The following is a 16,399-nucleotide window of genomic DNA, read 5'->3' as shown; positions in this document are numbered from 1 at the left end:
ACTGGGTACTTAGGGGCTCCAGGGTGAGCGGGATTGGACGGCACGAAACCCTGGCTGCCGCGGGGCGCCGTCTGAAAGCACCCCTCTGACCTCCCCCCTCCCCCCTCCCCCCTCCCCCCTGCGGACGGAATGTCGGGCTCCCCGGGCTGGGCTCGCGGGTCTGCTCGCGGGGTCCTGGGTATCCCGGAGCGGGTAAGACGCGGCCCTGTGTTCCGCGGCTGAGGCTGCTTATTCCAGAAACAAGTGGTCCTGGGGATGCTGGATGCTTTATTAGAATAGCCTGTGCGGTGCCCCTTGACGACAGCGATGACTCATGTTCTCATGTTCTCATGCTTTTTTTTTCTTTTCTTTTCTTTTTTCAAATAAACTTTGTATTCAGGGCACAAGTATGCCAGGTCATTTCCGACATCGATGAAGCTGGGGACTCACACAGTGGGTCTTTTGAACCCTAGTTCTAGTCCTGGGTATATTAGCAAGGAGTATGACCTTGGGTGGGCCCTCTCTGGACTCAGCTTCCTTTTCTCTGAAATGGGGTATAGAAACAGCTAGACAGTCTGGTGGAGGCAGGGGTCAGCTTCTGAGGGAGACTAGATCCTTGTGAGGCTAGATCAGTCACACGAGGTCAACATCAGTCGATTATAAAGAAATTAGGATGGCCTTACAACAGGTAAGATGCAAGAAAGATCACAAAAAGCAAAACAAAAACTATCATTAGGTAGTCGGTACTAGATTTATAGTATGAATCTTGTTATGCGGTCAGTGTGTATGTGGCTGTTTAGTTGTCTTTCATACAAAGTTGTTAACTGTGCTTTAAAGAAATTACATGTATCCTTCGTACAGACCTGAATTTTTTTCTTTCGTTTCAACCTTCAAGCCGTTGAGTGGATGCTCAGTTGGGTTGGTCTTGGTGTAGCCTTACTCGAAGAATAGCCCCAGGATCTGTCATTGCCATTATACTAAAGGTTTCCTCTGGCTGACTGATACTGAGATCTTGTATCACCACTTTGTCATCTTTTTTCATTGTGGTTCGAGAAGTCCTGAGCTGATTCCTGTTGAATCTGGCACTTCTGAACTTCCCTGGTCTCTTTTCAAGTGAGCATAATTCACAGGCAAACTTCGTTAGATGCAGCACATTAAAAATAACCTGAAGTCATAATGTGGCCACCCCACCTGCGGTCTGTTGCGCAGACCTCAGGCCCCCTTGGGATAGCCTCTCACTAGAACTTCTGGGTCTCTGCAGGCTCTCCTGTTTGGATGCCCAGGGTCACCGCAGAGGTGAAATGACATGACCGGGCCAGATAGCACATAATGATTAAGCCATTATGCTGGAAGGAGAGGGTGTTGTTTTTGTTGTTGTTGTTGTTGTTGTTGTTTGTATTTTATCATAACTTGACTGCTCCTATCCTTTTGTTCTCTTCCATTAGCTTTCAAAATCCATATTGGGTTTGACCACATCATTTTCAGTAATCCTTTTTTTGTCAGTTTCTTGGAAGCTATAGTTAGTGGTTATCTCTGAGTTTGAAGTGGTTAAAAGTATATCCTCTCCAACAAGGAGAGGCCCAGCTAATTAGAGCAGATCTTTAAAATATATGTATAGTGCATATATATGTGTGCTTGTCTGTGTGTGTAAATTTTCACTTTCACTGAAGGCTATTAAATTAGTGAAAATTACGATGCTAATAGTAGTTACTATTTGAGTCCCTACCACTTATCAGACACAGAAAACTCAGCAAGTGTTACAGCTGGCTTGCATAAGTTACTGATGATCTTTAAACCAAATAGCCCTTTTGTAATAGTGGAAAAGGAATTCTTTGTTATCCTACAGGGTTGTGCCGGTAAAGGAGATAATGTTTGCAAAAAGCAATGTGTGAACGGTAAGGGACCCTCTAGCCCATGATAATATTTCATGTAAGCACTTGGGGACCCTGGAAGCTTGAACCCATGAGTCTTGGTATCTTGTAGGCCTTGGTGTCAGGATCAATGCCTTATATTAAATGAGATACACAGCGGGTGCCCGGTGGAGGTTGTCATTTACCCCTCTCTCTCCCCTTGCCCACAGGCACACAGGATAATGGGATTGGTTAAATCTTCCAGTGAGAATTGTCCTCAAGGGAAAAAGGCTTTTCTGGTACGTTTTTGTACTTAGGAATAATTCTGACAGCTTTTGCCTTCCTGCCCCAATGCCCAGTGCTCATGGTGAATATTCCAGGCCCTGCCACCACCTAAAAGGAGGAAAAGAGCAAATCCAGAAGCTGGAAAGTATGGTCTTTGATGGAAAGTTGAAGATGGGTGAGGCTAGCTAGCCTCACCCTTTGCCCATTTCATGCCATCTCCTTTTTATTCATTTTGGCAGGGAGGAAGATCCTGATTTTGGGGGGCATTTCTTTTTTTTTGTTATAAATTTACTTTTTATTGGTGTTCAATTTGTCAACATATAGAATAAGCATTTCTAGCTGGAAGGAGGCATTGGAAGTGCTACAGTGTAAGGTGGGAGGGCAGGGCTGGTTAAGGGCTGGGCAGGAGATGGAAGAGTTGGATCTGACAAGCCAGAAAGTTTGGTGCGGGGAAATCTCTGTCTGGTGTAGGATGTGGCCAAGCATGGGCATCATGTCCACTACCTCATCCTAAAAGACTCTCTTGTGGGGCTTTGAAGTTCTTGAGCTCCAGACTGATTTTGATTGGTTGTGGTGGCATCTTAAATGAGTTTCCATAGTAAGTTGTATGCTGGAAAGGAAATTAAATTCCAAGAGGGTGTTTGTTGTGACTGATGCCAGAATTTCTCTGAGAATTTTATTAAGATTCAGTCAGCCTATAAAAGTACTTCTTACTTCTCTGAGGATATTAATTAAGAAAGAACTTCAAAAAAAAAAAAAAAAAGAAGAAGAAGTGTCGCCTTTGTTAGCTTTTGAAATGTAATCTTCCTAATCTTTGGAACAAATGAAGTCCAAAAAATCATACAGCGATGTATTTTTAAAACATTTCCTCCCCAAAGTAATGTTTTCCTTCTTTTCCCCCTGTTGCTTCCCTCGCATTATTTTGATAAGGAGTTAATTTGGGTTTCTTTCACATTTCTCTAAGCCTCATTTTTATATTGATGACCTTTCGAGTCTAGATCTCTAATGTGCCTTCTTTGCCCCTGAGTTCATGGGTAGCCATTCATTCTGAAGAGATGGGGAAGCAGACTCCAGTCTCCCAAGCCAGGTGGGGGACAGGTGGAGTCCTCAGCATCATGGTTCTCGGGGAGCAAGGCTGTCCACAACCTGGATGTAATCCTCCCAGCAGCTCTGGAGGTTGGTCATGCTATCCTCGACGCACAGATGAGGACATGGGCATAGGAACATGTGTGTGTGCCCCCACGTAACCAGTGAGAGGTCAGTCTGAGTGTCTGCTGTGACCTGTATGATTCTAGTACCCTCGCAGGTAGAGGCCTTGCACGCTCCTCCAGGGTCAGACTCTGTCCTGTAGGCTGGGGGGGTTGGCAGAGGGGGTTGGGTCTGTGTCTTAGACTGGGCTGTGTGACATAGGAAGTTGGGACTGGGGAAACGAGTCTGCTAGAGTGCCTGGCACTGTTGGAGGGTGATAAGGGCTTGGACGTTGTGACAGTGGCAGTGGTGATGGCGAACAGGGACATGTCAGGATGGATCGTGCTTTGTTCCTTTGGATGTGGGAGCTGAGAGCCGGAGGCACCAAATCCAACCTGTTCTTGTGTCTTCTCACTCCTCCTATAGCCACTCTGATGCCCATGCTACTCTCAGAAGACTGAAGGCAGCCTCAGCAGAAACCCAGATCACCCCTTCGGTCTTTTGAGGGCTTGAGAAAGGCGCCCAAGTAAAACCTGAAGGCGCCTTCCCCTCTCTTTGCCTGTCACCTGGCCTTACCATTTCTACTTTTCCAGAAGCATCTCAGAGGATAGAATTCAAGTTCCTCTAACACTGTTCAGGGAATGCACATGTGAGCATTCAAAGCAAGTGAAAAGTATCAAAGGGAAAGGCCCTCAAAGAAGGGAACCTCCTCAGGGTAGAGTCTGTACCCCACTGTTTGCTGGTAGACTCAGTGGGCCCACCAGGGGGCATGGTCTCCAGTTCTGGCTCTTCCCCGAGAGGTGACCTGCCTCTAGGTCAGGGTGACTTGTGGTGCCCAAGCATAGGATGGGGTGGGGGGCTGGCCAGGAGATGGGAGTGGTGGTGGGTGAGTTCACAGAGGCAGCTGGCCTTGGGAGGAGATGGCCCCCCCCCCCAAATGGGGGTGTGTGTGCAGACTCAGCGGGGGGCCACACCAAACTCAGGCAAACCAGAGTCAGATCAAGGGGAGATGGTCCTGGTGGCTAGGGCCATGTGTTCCCATCCTAGGGTGCATGCACTGCTGCTGCCTCAGGACTGTGCTGGTCTCATGCCCTGTCCCATGATAAACTTGCTTGGTGTTCTGGCTTCCATCTTCCCGAATGGGTAATCCCCATGCACTTTATTTATTTATTTAAAATGTTTAAAAACAAATTTTTTTTTTCCCGGAGTTCGATTTGCCCTTTAGATGGTTTCTTTTTGCTCACCTGAGCCTGCTGATCAGGTTCTGCCTTTGTTCAGGCTTCATCCTCATCACCAGGGGGCCAGGGGTTACCTTTATTGGGCTGTTGGCTTCCTGGCGTCCGCAGTCACAGCCGTCTTGGAGAAGTCACTGCAGGAGACTCAGCTCCCCTGCTTTCTGCTTGATGCTCACCCCACTCCCTCCAGGACAGAACCTCTTTTACTTGCCCTCAGGGCACCTTTCGGTGGCGCCTGGCAGTTGGAGGTTGGAGTGCCAGGCGAGCCTGTCTGCTGGGCCGACGGGGTACCTGTTTAGTGGGACGGCGTTTCTGCCTGGGGATGTTAGCTGTCACGCCTGCTTCTTGAACCTGGTGCCCTAAGCGAGGCCCCTTTGTTGGTTTTCTTTTGGCTTCGCGTTTAGCTGTGCCCGTGTGTTTGGGGTGTGTGTTTGTTTTAATTATTACCGGGAAGCAAAAAAAAAGACATTTATCAAATATTTGAATCTACAGAAATGCGACTGCTGGCAAGCAGAAAGAATAAATATATATTTAGCCAGGCTACCATTGATTTAGCTCCTCTTTTCCCACATTGTTGCTGTTCTGTTGGCAGGACCATCTGATTTGTGTACTGGTTCCATTTGGATTTCCGCAGTGAGTGTGAAAAGATGCTTGGGCTGGTTGCCTAAGTGGAGGGACTCCAGGGAGTGGGCCTGGGGTTTCGGGGTTGCTGGTCTTGCCCTTGCTGTGCTCCCAGGAGCCTGGCACCTGGTGCCTTTGTGGGGAGGGTGGAGTCTGACCCGGCCACTTCTTTGGGCTCCCTGGGAGCAGCTCTGCTGGCCTCTCCTCTGCTGTTGGAAGAAGGAAATTCTCTCAAATTTTGGTTTTCTCATCTTTTCTCATCCTACAGGGGTGATGGGGAGGAAAGTGTTAGAACAGTGAGTTCTGGAGGCCAGTAGGTGCAGGGTGGGTTCAGCTGATGGGTAGCTTCCACAACTTTTACAAAAGTTTTTCTTACCGTCTCTGCCCCCAACATTTCCCTTTTTCCCTGTTGCTCCCAATCCAGTCTGTCCTCGGTGGCTTAGAAACTGAACTTAAGGGCTCCTGGATGGCTCAGCGGTTGAGTACCTGCCTTCAGCCCAGGGTGCGATCCTGGAGTCCTGGGATCGAGTGCCACATTGGGCCCCCTTGGGGAGTCTGCTTTTCCCTCTGTCTGTGTCTCTGCCTCTCTCTCTCTGTGTGTCTCATGAATAAATAAATAAAATCTTAAAACAAAACAAAAACCTGAACTTGAACCCTGTCAGTCACTCTTGGATAGACCTTGGAGTGTGACGTCAAAATTGGCACAGGGAGTGGGGTGGGGCAGTTTCACTCCAGAACAAAAGCCTGTTTTGTTCGCATCATCATTTTATCAGTTCAGTTGCTTTTCTCTGGAATAGTATAGGTAATACATGAGTATATGATGCTCCCGCACCCCACCCTCCATTCAAGCAGCGGAAAATGGAAGATCCTCCCCCACCTGCTGCCTCTCTGCTGAGGCCTCAGAAGGAGCCAGTGCAAGCAGTTTGTTGCCTATCCTGCAGCTTTCCATCAGCCCATATAGAACATGGATATACATAGTTTTGTTTCTTCTGTAAGCATAAACTGAGTCCGCCCTCTATACTGGTTCACTATTTTGCCTTTTCACCTGCTATGTCTTATATAGACATATAAGACATGTCTATATGTCTTTTCATGCATGTAGTTGTCCTGTCTTAATTTGTCTCTTACTTCTCTACAAAATATTTTATGGAATAGATATATCATAATTTACGAGTTGGCCCGCTTTTCATAGATGTGTAAACCAACTCCTTGGTTTTGCTGTTACATCTTCATGCATACATATTGTTATGCACACATGCATGTGGTTCTCTGGGAGTGGGATTGGTGTATCAAGGGTCCTCCACATTTATTTTTTTACTTATTTACTAGAGAGAGAGAGAGAGAGAGGGCACATGAGCAGGGAGGGGCAAGGGAGAGAGTAAGACAAAGAATCTTCAGCAGGCTTCACTCCAAGCGCAGAGCCTGACTGGGGCTCCATCTCAAAACCAGAGATCATGACCTGTGCCGAAATCAAGGTGGTTAGGGCACCTAGGTGGCTAATTTGGTTGAATGTCTGCCTTCAGCTCGGGTGATGGTCTCAGGGTCCCGAGATCGAGCCCCACGTCAGGCTCCCTGCTCAGCGGGAGTCTGCTTGTCCCTCTCCCTGCCACTCTCCACCACTTGTGGGGAGCCTGTGCTCCCACAAGCACCACTTGTGCTCTCTCTTGCTCTTTGTCTCTCAAATAAATAAAGTCTAAAAAAAAAGTCAGTTGCTTAACTGACTGAGCCACCCAGGCGTCCCAGGTCCTACACATTTAAACTGTTACAGGGGTACCCCCCACCATGTGCTCTCAAGGACTGCCCTGGTTTGAATTACCAGTGGTGTGTGAGGCTGCCCATTTCTCCATGGGCTAGCATTCTTCTGAGGGAAAGAAGTGAATAATGCTAGTAGGCATTTCACTGATTATTGGTGAGGCTGTGCGCCTCATCATTTGGTGTCTGGATCTCGGTGGCCAAGTTCGTAGTAACCTTGGAGGGTGAGGGAGCCAAGCTCTCAAGGACCAGCACTCTGAGCAGGGTGGTGTGAGTGTCCTGCCACCAGGGGTGTCAGCATGGCCCTGGAAGCATACGCTTGTGGTTTCACACTCTCCCTGCTTTTCCCAGAGGCTTGGCACTGTCCTAGAACACTTGGATTTTGATGTAAGCTGCCAGAGTATTTCTGTGAACCTCTTCCTAAGGAGGCAAGTCTGTGTAAGCAGCACCTGGAGACCCATCTGTCCTTATTGTCAAGGCAGGGATTCGAGGCTGGAGACCTCAACTGGAAGAACATTTAAAGATTGCATGCTGGAAAATCAGACGTTCTTGTTTCTGGAGTAGCGTCTGTGAATATGGTGCAGCAAGATTCTATGTGGAGCAGGTCTTTTCTTCCAGCAGTGTAGTGGTTTCCCTCTCTCCTGGCTTGTGGGACTATGATGATTTGCCTCTTAGCAGGATGCTTTGAGGCAGAGCCATGGTTTCTTAGAAGATGTTCCAGGGGCCTGACCTTGTAGAGGAGGTGTCTCGAGGCCTCCACGATTGGGCTCACTTGGGCCATCCCTGCAGGCTGAACCCTCCGGTGGGCTTTGGGAAGCTCTGGATTACTGGCCAACAGTGTTCTTTACCTGCCATTCGGAGAGGCCCAGAGATAAGGAGTGATAGAGGAGTCAGCCTGGGGTGGTGCAGAAGTTCTTAGGATCAGGCAAGCTGGGTTCCAGCTTCCACTTAGCATTTATGGCTGTGTGACTTAAGCGAAGTTCGGTTTTCTCCTTGGGCCTCAGTTTCCTCATCTGTAAACCAGGAATAATATTAGTACCTACCTCACAGGGTTGTTGTGAGGATATAGAGAGTTATGTTTGTAAAGCTCTCAGCATATTACCTAATAAGTGCTCAGTGAGTAATTATGTTGTGTATCCTTTTTCCTTGATAAATGTTTATAGTTCCATGAATGTGCATTACATTTGCTAATATCAAAATGCGAAGAGTGTAGTGATTACAAGGAGAGGCATCAGGGGATCAGCAGGTGACTAGAGCCAGCTTGAGATCCATTAGGGTTGTGGGAATAAGGAAGGGGTAAGAGCAGGAGGTTTTGGCTGGGAACCTTGTGTGGCAGGAGAGCAGGTGTGATGTTCTCTGCTTACACCAGACCTCCTGCTGTGAAACCCCAAAGCCCCGATGCAGAGGCCTTTTTCTTTTTCTTTCTTTCTTTTTTTTTGGGGGGGGGGTGTAGACTGAGTGTTGGGAGATCCTTAGTACAGCCTTTCCCCTTCGTTTGTGAGGAGGCTGAGGGAGGGCCCAAAAGGTGAAGTGCCTTCCCTATGCCAAACTGCTGGCTGTTTCAGACTGGAGGTGGGGTCCAGGTCTCCTCCTCTGTGGGGTTGAGGCTCTTCCTCCACTTCCCCCACTGCCATGTGCTGCCTGTTCCCAGGTGGGGGAAGAGAGAGCTTCAGGGTGTTAGGTGCTTTGCGCAGGGCTGCCGCTGGCTCCTCCTGAGGCCCTCATGAGATGAGTTCGCTAAGTACAGAGAGGGAAAGTCAAGCAGGGTCCAAGGTGAGACAGGGCTGGGACTCAGACTCGGGTCTGCCTGGCTCCAAAGCTCAGGCTTTGACCTTCTCTACCCGGTTACATTGCTAATGGTGTCAACCCCCGGTTGACGTCTGTGCTGGTTTCATACCCCTGATCACTTATAGTTAGTTGTGCTGTTCAGGGAGTGATGTCCACACATGTGTGTGTGCACGCATCTGTGTGTGATGCCAGGTTCATTTGAAGTCTCTAGGTGGTTGGTTCACACAAATAGGTGGTCTGAGACCTGCAGGTTGCGCATGGAGAAGGCTGTACCTAAGGCCTCCAAAGTCCAGAGGGGGAAAAGGAAAGTTCACTCTTGAGAGCCAAACTTAGCATATGAGCTTGTTATCTGTAGGCCTGGGAGGAATAGAGCCGCCCCGCAGGGATGTGGATGGGACCTGGGCAGAATGCATGGCTTGCAGAGTGCAGGATCCAGACAAGGTGACAAGGATCTTAAATAGTGCGTGTGAAAGTTAACTCTGCAAATGAGATGTGGCCTGTGGTGTGAGAGATTTCCTAGCAGAGTATGGTAGGTGCCAAATGTGCTGCCCTAAATGTAGGGCAGCGGGACAGAGACTTCATCTCGACTCCACAGACCTGAGAAGTAGCACAAGTGACGCAAGGGCTTGCCTGCCCCTTGGAGAGCAGGTAGGCATGGTGGCGGCAGCTGCTGCTGCTGCTGCTTCTGCTGCTGCTGCTGCTTCTTCTTCTTCTTCAAGATTTTATTTATTTATGAGAGACAGAGAGAGAGAGAGGCAGAGACACAGGCAGAGGGATAAGCAGGCTTCCCATGGGGAGCCCGATGTGAAACTCGATCCCAGGACCTGGAGCTGAAGACAGACAAACACTCAACCACTGAGCCATCTGGTGCCCAGCAGGCATGCCTTCTAATCCGCCTTCCAGTTTTGCAGATGAGGACACCGAGACCCAGGGTCCCGGTCCTCGCTGAGGGACACCTGAGCTTGGGGCCCACCCTTCCAGCCCCTCCATCCACACGTGCAGGTAGTGATTGCTGCCTGTGGGTTAGCGTGACACTTGGCGCATGGAGGAGCTCAATATTATTTATCGAATGAACAAACAAGGTCCCCGTTCCATTGTGATCCTGGCTCCTCTGTCTCTGAGCAAAGTTGGATCATCTGCCCCTCAGTTTTGCCCTCTGTAGGATGGGTACAGCATCCCTGCTTCTCTTCTTAGCTTATCTTCATTGAGTCAGAATTCATCCAGAAGTATTTATTGGGTGGGCGCCCACTGAGTGCTGGATATGCTTCTGTGTGCTAGGCGTCTTGCACTGAACAAAAGAAACTAAAATCCTGTTCTTCTGGAGTTTATTTTCCACTAAGTGGGGACAGATGATATATGGTTACAATTCATGGTTTGTGTAGGAGTTTTCTGGGGCTGCTGTGACAAAGCATCACAACCTGGATGGCTTACAGTTCTGGAGGCTCTGAGGGGCGATCCTAGCTTCTGGTGGTTGCAGGCAGGCCTTGGTGTTATGGCAGCATATCTCTGCTCTCTGCCTCTGTCCCCGTGTGGCCTCCCTGAGTCTGTGTCTTTACCAGTCATTGCGTGAGGACCCGCTGTACTCTGCTGTGTCCTTGTCTGAGCTATTACTTCTGCAAAGACCCATTCCAATTGAGGTCATGTTCTGAGGTTCCCAGTGGATGTGGATGGGGTGAGGGCACTGTTGAGCCCTGAACAGTATGAGAGGTGGTGATCACTGATGAAAAGTGGGACATACCGAGCACAGAGGACAGGGGGTGAGGTGTTGATCAGGCGGGCCTTGGGGAGAGGGTGTGTTTGAACTTCCATGCGGAGAAGTGGGGGATGGGGAGGGCTGTGATGAGGAGGGCGCAGAGGCCTGCGGCGGTGTGTGCATCTGCCGGGATGGTATGGGGCCCGCGTGGCCCGAGTCCTGTGCACACACGTGTGTGAGATCAGGAGAGTGTGTGGGCTGGGTGGTAACATGAGGGCATCCTGGATCGCCCTGCAGGTCTTTGCCAGTCTTTGTGAGGGCCTTGGCCTTTTGCGGTCTTGGGCTGTGAGCACGAACTGAAGCAGGATGGGCACCGACCAGCTCATCTAGGGACATTTCCAGGCTCAAGAGGGCCATCACGGAACTGTGTGCGCCTGGCCTCCTCCCCCTCCTCCCACCTCCCTCCTCCCCCTCCTCCTACCCCCCTCCTCCCCCTCTTCTTCTTCTTCATGTATTAATTCATGAGAGACACACACACACACGCAGAGGCAGAGACACAGGTAGAGGGAGCAGCAGGCTCCTCACAGGGAGCCCCGTGCGGGACTCGATCCCGGAACCCCGGGATCACATCCTGGGCCGAAGGCAGACGCTCAACTACTGAGCCACCCAGGCGTCCCTCTCTGGTTTCTTCTTTAAGTGTTGGTGTTCTGCTGACCCTTGATCCACTGCCCTTTCCTGTCCTCTGTCCTTCTAGATGTCTTTGACCCGCCCACTTCCCCACATGGAAACCACAGGCACATAGAAGAGAAAGTAGCCAGGCAGGGCTGAGGGGTAGCAGGGAGTGCCCGGAAACGGCGGGCATGTGTGTGTCCGCCCCGCTCGGAGCCGCCTGTGCTCCGCAAGCCCGAGGCCTGCCTGGTGAACGCGGGCCCACGTGAAGGTAGCGCCCTGGCAGGTTTAGAAAATGCTGAGGTCAGTGTGTGAGCTCAGTGCGCTTAGCTCCCCGGATCCTTCTGTGGATAAAGTCACTACGCTGCGAAAAGCGTCGAGTCAGCTCCCCTGGGCAGCAGGCCGCATTTGGCCTTGAAAACACAGGGCGGGCGGCCCGCCCCGAAGTACCTGTGCAGCGCGGGTGAGCCATGTGCGTGCGGTCCTCACCCTGCGGCTGGCCGGCTCTCCTGGCGCTCCGGAACGGGCCTCCAGGGTTCAACCCGCTGCTCTTGTTTGCCCCAAGAACACTGAGGCCTGCCATCTGAGTATCATTGAAGAGGAACTCCTGGCGGTGGCCTGGCTTCAACGCGTTTGGCCTGAGGGCCTGAGGCCTGCGCCCGTTCGGTTTGTGGGGTGGCTGGGGGAATCATACTCTGGATTCTTGGCATCAGAGCTGAAGGGAAATCTCCTTATCTGGCTGACATTTAATTTCCTCTTTGGGCCTCGGAAGGAAAGGGCCTGGCAGGGTTGTGATGAGGGCTCCAGAGAAGTGGGCCGTGGGTGGGCCTGATTTCAGGGCCTCTTCCCGGCCTCTGCCTGCTAGGGTAGCTAGGAGGCCTCCTGCGGTGTCACCCCTCTGGGAAAGCACCACTTGAGAAGATAATTCCGTGTGAGCAGAGATGGAAATCGAATCCCCCAGGGCTGGGGCAGCTGCTCTTCTGTAGGATTCCAGGAGCCGCCATTGGGTATCACTCACAGATTTCAACCATCACCCCCAGGGCCCTCCCCCAAACAAAATGTACACCCATACATAATGAAAGTTGGGAGAACTGTTCTTGGCTAGAAAATGAGCAGAAAAGTATTTTGTGAGATTGTAATTCTTCCCCCAGAATTATTTCTGGGGGTGCTTGCTTCCCCTAGGACATCAAAAGGACTTCCTGAGAGGAGCTGCCTTTGAAATCGTGTGGCCTTCTCTGCCAGACACTATGGGAAGGTTTGACTCAGGTGGCACCCCCAGGAAGTCTGGAGTCTGGCTTGTGAGAAGCAGAAGCCTTGCCTAAGAGTGGGAGCCAGACAGGCTGTTCCCATGAAACCGCTTCCTTGTCCTGTGCCCTGGGGAAGAGTGGGGGTGGTGGGGCTTTACCTCTGTGCTGACAGGCCCCAAGCACGCAGTAAATAAATACTTGGTGGTGGGCAGGATCTGCTGGCTGCACGCCCTGACCTCTTTTGCTGGGCTGGGAACAGGCCTGCGGCCCTCAGAGCTCAGTCTGCTGGGACTGGGCTCCTTGCTTTGGCCTTGGGAACATCACTTGCTTCCTTGGGCCTTACTGGCCTCATCTTTGACCTGGGAGTTGGTTGAAATGGGGGGGTTGAGTGTCTCCCTTCTCAGCTCTCCTCCCCTGATGCCGTCCTGCCTCCACCCTGCCCTTGGCCTGGGATGCAGGGGTCCTGGGGTGATTTGTCTGCACCATCTCCCCTCGGGGGCCAGCAGGAACATGAACTCATTGTCCCTCAGAGCCTGACACATGCAGAGCTTCCACAGGGCAACCGCATGGCCTTTGGCCTGCTTGGTCAGACCCCTGGAGTGATTACTTTCTGGGTGAACTTTGATGGGGAAAAGAACAGGTGGCAGGGGATTGGGCATAAATTTCTACCCTGGCTCTGGAAGCAGGTGTCTCCAGTAGTCCAACATGAGTTCCTGTTCCCATCTCAAGTTTCATGCAACTTTTCATCCTTGCCTTGAACAAAGCCCTTTTATTTCTGGGTGGTGTTGTGAAAATTGTTTTTGCAGTTACCAGTAAGGCAGAAAAGAATGGATCACCACTATAGAATTACGTAAATTTTACATTCCCAATTTAGAAATGTCCATGCATGGGAGAAATACTGGGAAGAGCTTCTCTTCAGAAATTATCCCTGGATTGTGGAATAACAGGAAATTTTTAAGTGTATTGTCTTTATAATAAAAACTATTAAAATGACTATAATAAATTAGGATTTAATATGTGACAAAAACTGTAAGAAGTTGCCACTATATCTTATTTCTCACTAGAAATCTAGAAGATCCTTTTTAAAAGATATAAATGTTAACCTATTTTTAAAATTGTGGTAGAATATATATAACATGAAATTTGCCTTTCTGACCACTTTTAAATATATAGTTCTGTGGCATTAAGTACATTCACTGTGGGATCTGTCTCTCTCTTTTTTAAGTTCATCAATTTTATAAACAAGGAAGCTAAAACTAGGAAAACAAAGTTGCTTGCCTCGGGTCACAGAGATTAAGTAGTTCCAGAGATAGGATTTGAACCCAGGACCCTGAAAATCAGAGCTCTGGGATTTCTGGTTAGTGGTTGTTGGGGACCTATGGTTACTTACCCTGCCCCACACTTACTGCATATTTGCAGAAAACCAGCCTGTTCATGTGTGTCTCTCCTCTGGAAGTCCTAGGGTTAGGTCTCTATTTGTCATGGAGGTGGCTGATGAGCCTGGCTCGGTGTACATGTGGTTGACGCAGGGGGCCACCTGTTGATGGACATGAGGGCTGATGAAGGTTGAAGCGTGTGGGCTACTGTGTTGGGTAGGGTTGGGTGTTAGACTTTTCCAGAAGGTTCTCAGAGAGGGGTGCCCTGGAAAGAGCAGTGGCTTGGAGCTCAGATACCTGGCTTCATCTAGTCTGCGCTTGGAGTTCAAAGGTCTGTGCTTTTGTGCTTATGTCACCGTGTGGTCAACGTGCTTTGTCCTCAGTGTCCTCATTTCTAAGTGGGTGGTAAAAGGGCTTGTTCTGCTTGCCTTCCACGATTGTAGATGTTGACATGTCAAGATGTGGGGGAAAGTGCTAGGTGAACTAGGGGTTGTCGGGCAGTTTCTAGGATGGGAATTTTTTTTAAGGTTTTATTTATTAATGAGAGACATAGAGAGAGGTAGAGACCTAGCAGAGAGAGAAGCAGGCTCCCCACAGGGAGCCAATGCAAGACTCGATCCCAGGACCCCGGGGTCACAACCTGAGCTGAAGGCAGATGCTCAGTCACTGAGCCACCCAGGTGCCCCTAGGAGGGGAATTTTTTTTTTTTTAAACTTTTATTTATTTATGATAGGCACACAGTGAGAGAGAGAGAGACAGAGACACAGGCAGAGGGAGAAGCAGGCTCCATGCACCGGGAGCCCGACGTGGGATTCGATCCCAGGTCTCCAGGACCGCGCCCTGGGCCAAAGGCAGGCGCCAAACCGCTGCGCCACCAGGGATCCCTAGGAGGGGAATTTTGAATATGCCATGGCAGAGGGGAGTGTCTAGGGCTGACCCAGAAGGTCTGACGGGGATGGATTTGAAGGTGAAGAGTAGCAGGGTTGCTTCGCTTTGTTGTCTTTCGCTTTGGCCGTCAGCTTGTCTCCTCCACCATGGCTTAGTTGGTGAAGAACAGCATTCCACTGTTTGCCTACTACCATAGGTTGGGATGCTCTGAGATTTTCTAGAATGGGTCTCTTTCAAGGTCCTTGGATTTACCCTCCCTGAGACTCACATCTCAGGTGAAATGAACTGTCATGTCGGAAATCATTTTTTAGCCATGTGTTTCTGGACTTGTCTGTCTTCCCTGTCTTTACAGCAGACACCAGTCTGTCTTTCTGTCATCTGATCTTGAGCGGCCAAGCATAGGAGCAGGCTGGGATCTGGAGGTCGTGCAGGTCGGGGTGCGGGGAGGAGCTCACCTTCTCATGGTAGATGCCATGCTTGTTCCCCCCACACTAAGACACTGTGCTCTGTGCAGGACCCTGGGTGCAATCTCAGGATAAAGGTGGGGCCTCACTCTCAAAAAAAGCCACTATTTATAGGGGAAGATGCACATCCTCAGGATACAGTACAAGGGCGAGGACAGGTAGCTTGACAAGTGACTGTCTCGAGAAGTGCAGCATCTAGTGCAAATGAATGAAAGTGCATTGTTGGGGCAGGCCAGAGGTGAGCAGCTGCTAGCAGGACTTCTGTGTCTAGGGTTTCTGTCTGGCCACCCCCAAGACAGTCTTTTGAGTCATTATTGTATCAGTGCATGTTTCATGCAACCAGAAATCCAGGGGTGCAGGATCTGCTGAAGTCCGTGGCCCTGTCTCAGCAGCCACTTGCTTCTGGCTTTGAGCACGGTGCTCAAAGACGAAGTAGGTCACGGGTATCTATTTTGAAGCATACGTGGCTGGGCTGCATGGCCATTTAATTTCCGGATCAGATCCTGTCCGACTTGTTTGTTGGGGAGGTTGGCAGGAAGCGCTCTCTGGTTGGTTGTGCAGTGTATTTATAAAGTGTGAAGAGTCTGGAGGTAATGGGATGCTCCCCTCCTGCATTCCTGTAGGAGAGCCGTCGGTGGAGAGGTTTCAGAAACCTTCAGGACGCCACGGGCGTATGGTTGGTTTCCACCCTGCTTCTTTGAATTTTCTGAAAACTGTTGATCCTCGCTAACTTCATGAAACCTTTTTTCTTTTAAGAAATCCAGTTTAATTGAGGGCGCCTGGGTGGCTCAGCTGGGTAAGCATCTGCCTTTGGCTCAGGTCGTGAGTCCCAGGTCCAGGTCCTGGGATCGAGTCTTACATTGGGCTCCCTGCTCAGTGGGAAGTCAGCTTCTCCCTCTCCCTCTGCCACTCTTCCTGCTTGTGTTGTCTCAGTCTCTCTTGCTCTCAAATAAGTAAATAAAATCTTTAAAACAAAAATCTGATTTAATTTTTACCCAGTATGAGTTGGCTTCAGCTTACTTTAGTAATGGCAGTGGGTTGCCAGTTTACTGTGTGCAGAGCCTTTTGCATACATTACATCATTTAATCCTCACTACCACCTTGGGAAATGGACATTATTGAGTCCGTTTTATTGGTGAGGAAACAGAATCAAAGTGGTGCAGTAATTTGCTCATAGTCCAAGTATGTAAGTAGCAAGGCCAGAGACTTGTACCCTATGTTGTCTTTTTTTTTTTTTTTAAGATTTTATTTATTTATTCATGAGAGACACACAAGAGACAGAGACACAGGCAGAGGGAGAGGCAGGCTCCCTGCAGGGAGCCCAATGTGGGACCCCGGGATCACAACCTGAGCCAAAGGCAGAT

General features: G+C 49.9%; 1 protein-coding gene across 5 annotated transcripts in view; it reads left to right on the top strand.

Annotated features, from left to right (window-relative positions):
• Positions 1-16,399, top strand: part of SMCO4 (single-pass membrane protein with coiled-coil domains 4) — a 62,806-nt gene that overhangs the window by 756 nt on the left and 45,651 nt on the right. The window contains exon 1 of one of the 5 annotated variants that reach the window (XR_012015851.1): positions 2,107-2,128. The exons of 1 other annotated variant lie outside the window; for it this stretch is intronic. The gene's annotated coding sequence lies outside the window, so the exon portion shown is untranslated. Of the gene's footprint in view, positions 1-2,106; positions 2,129-5,147; positions 5,171-11,500; positions 11,524-15,629; positions 15,712-16,399 lie in introns of those variants that run through there. 3 more of the 5 variants (XR_012015849.1, XR_012015850.1, XR_012015847.1) reach the window with 3 other exon arrangements.

The sequence above is a fragment of the Canis lupus genome, chromosome 23, assembly GCF_048164855.1.
Source record: "Canis lupus baileyi chromosome 23, mCanLup2.hap1, whole genome shotgun sequence".
Classification (NCBI taxonomy): Eukaryota; Metazoa; Chordata; class Mammalia; order Carnivora; family Canidae; genus Canis; species Canis lupus.
The sequence above is the reverse complement of the archived record's forward strand: the minus strand, read 5'-3'. Positions and strand labels throughout refer to the sequence as shown.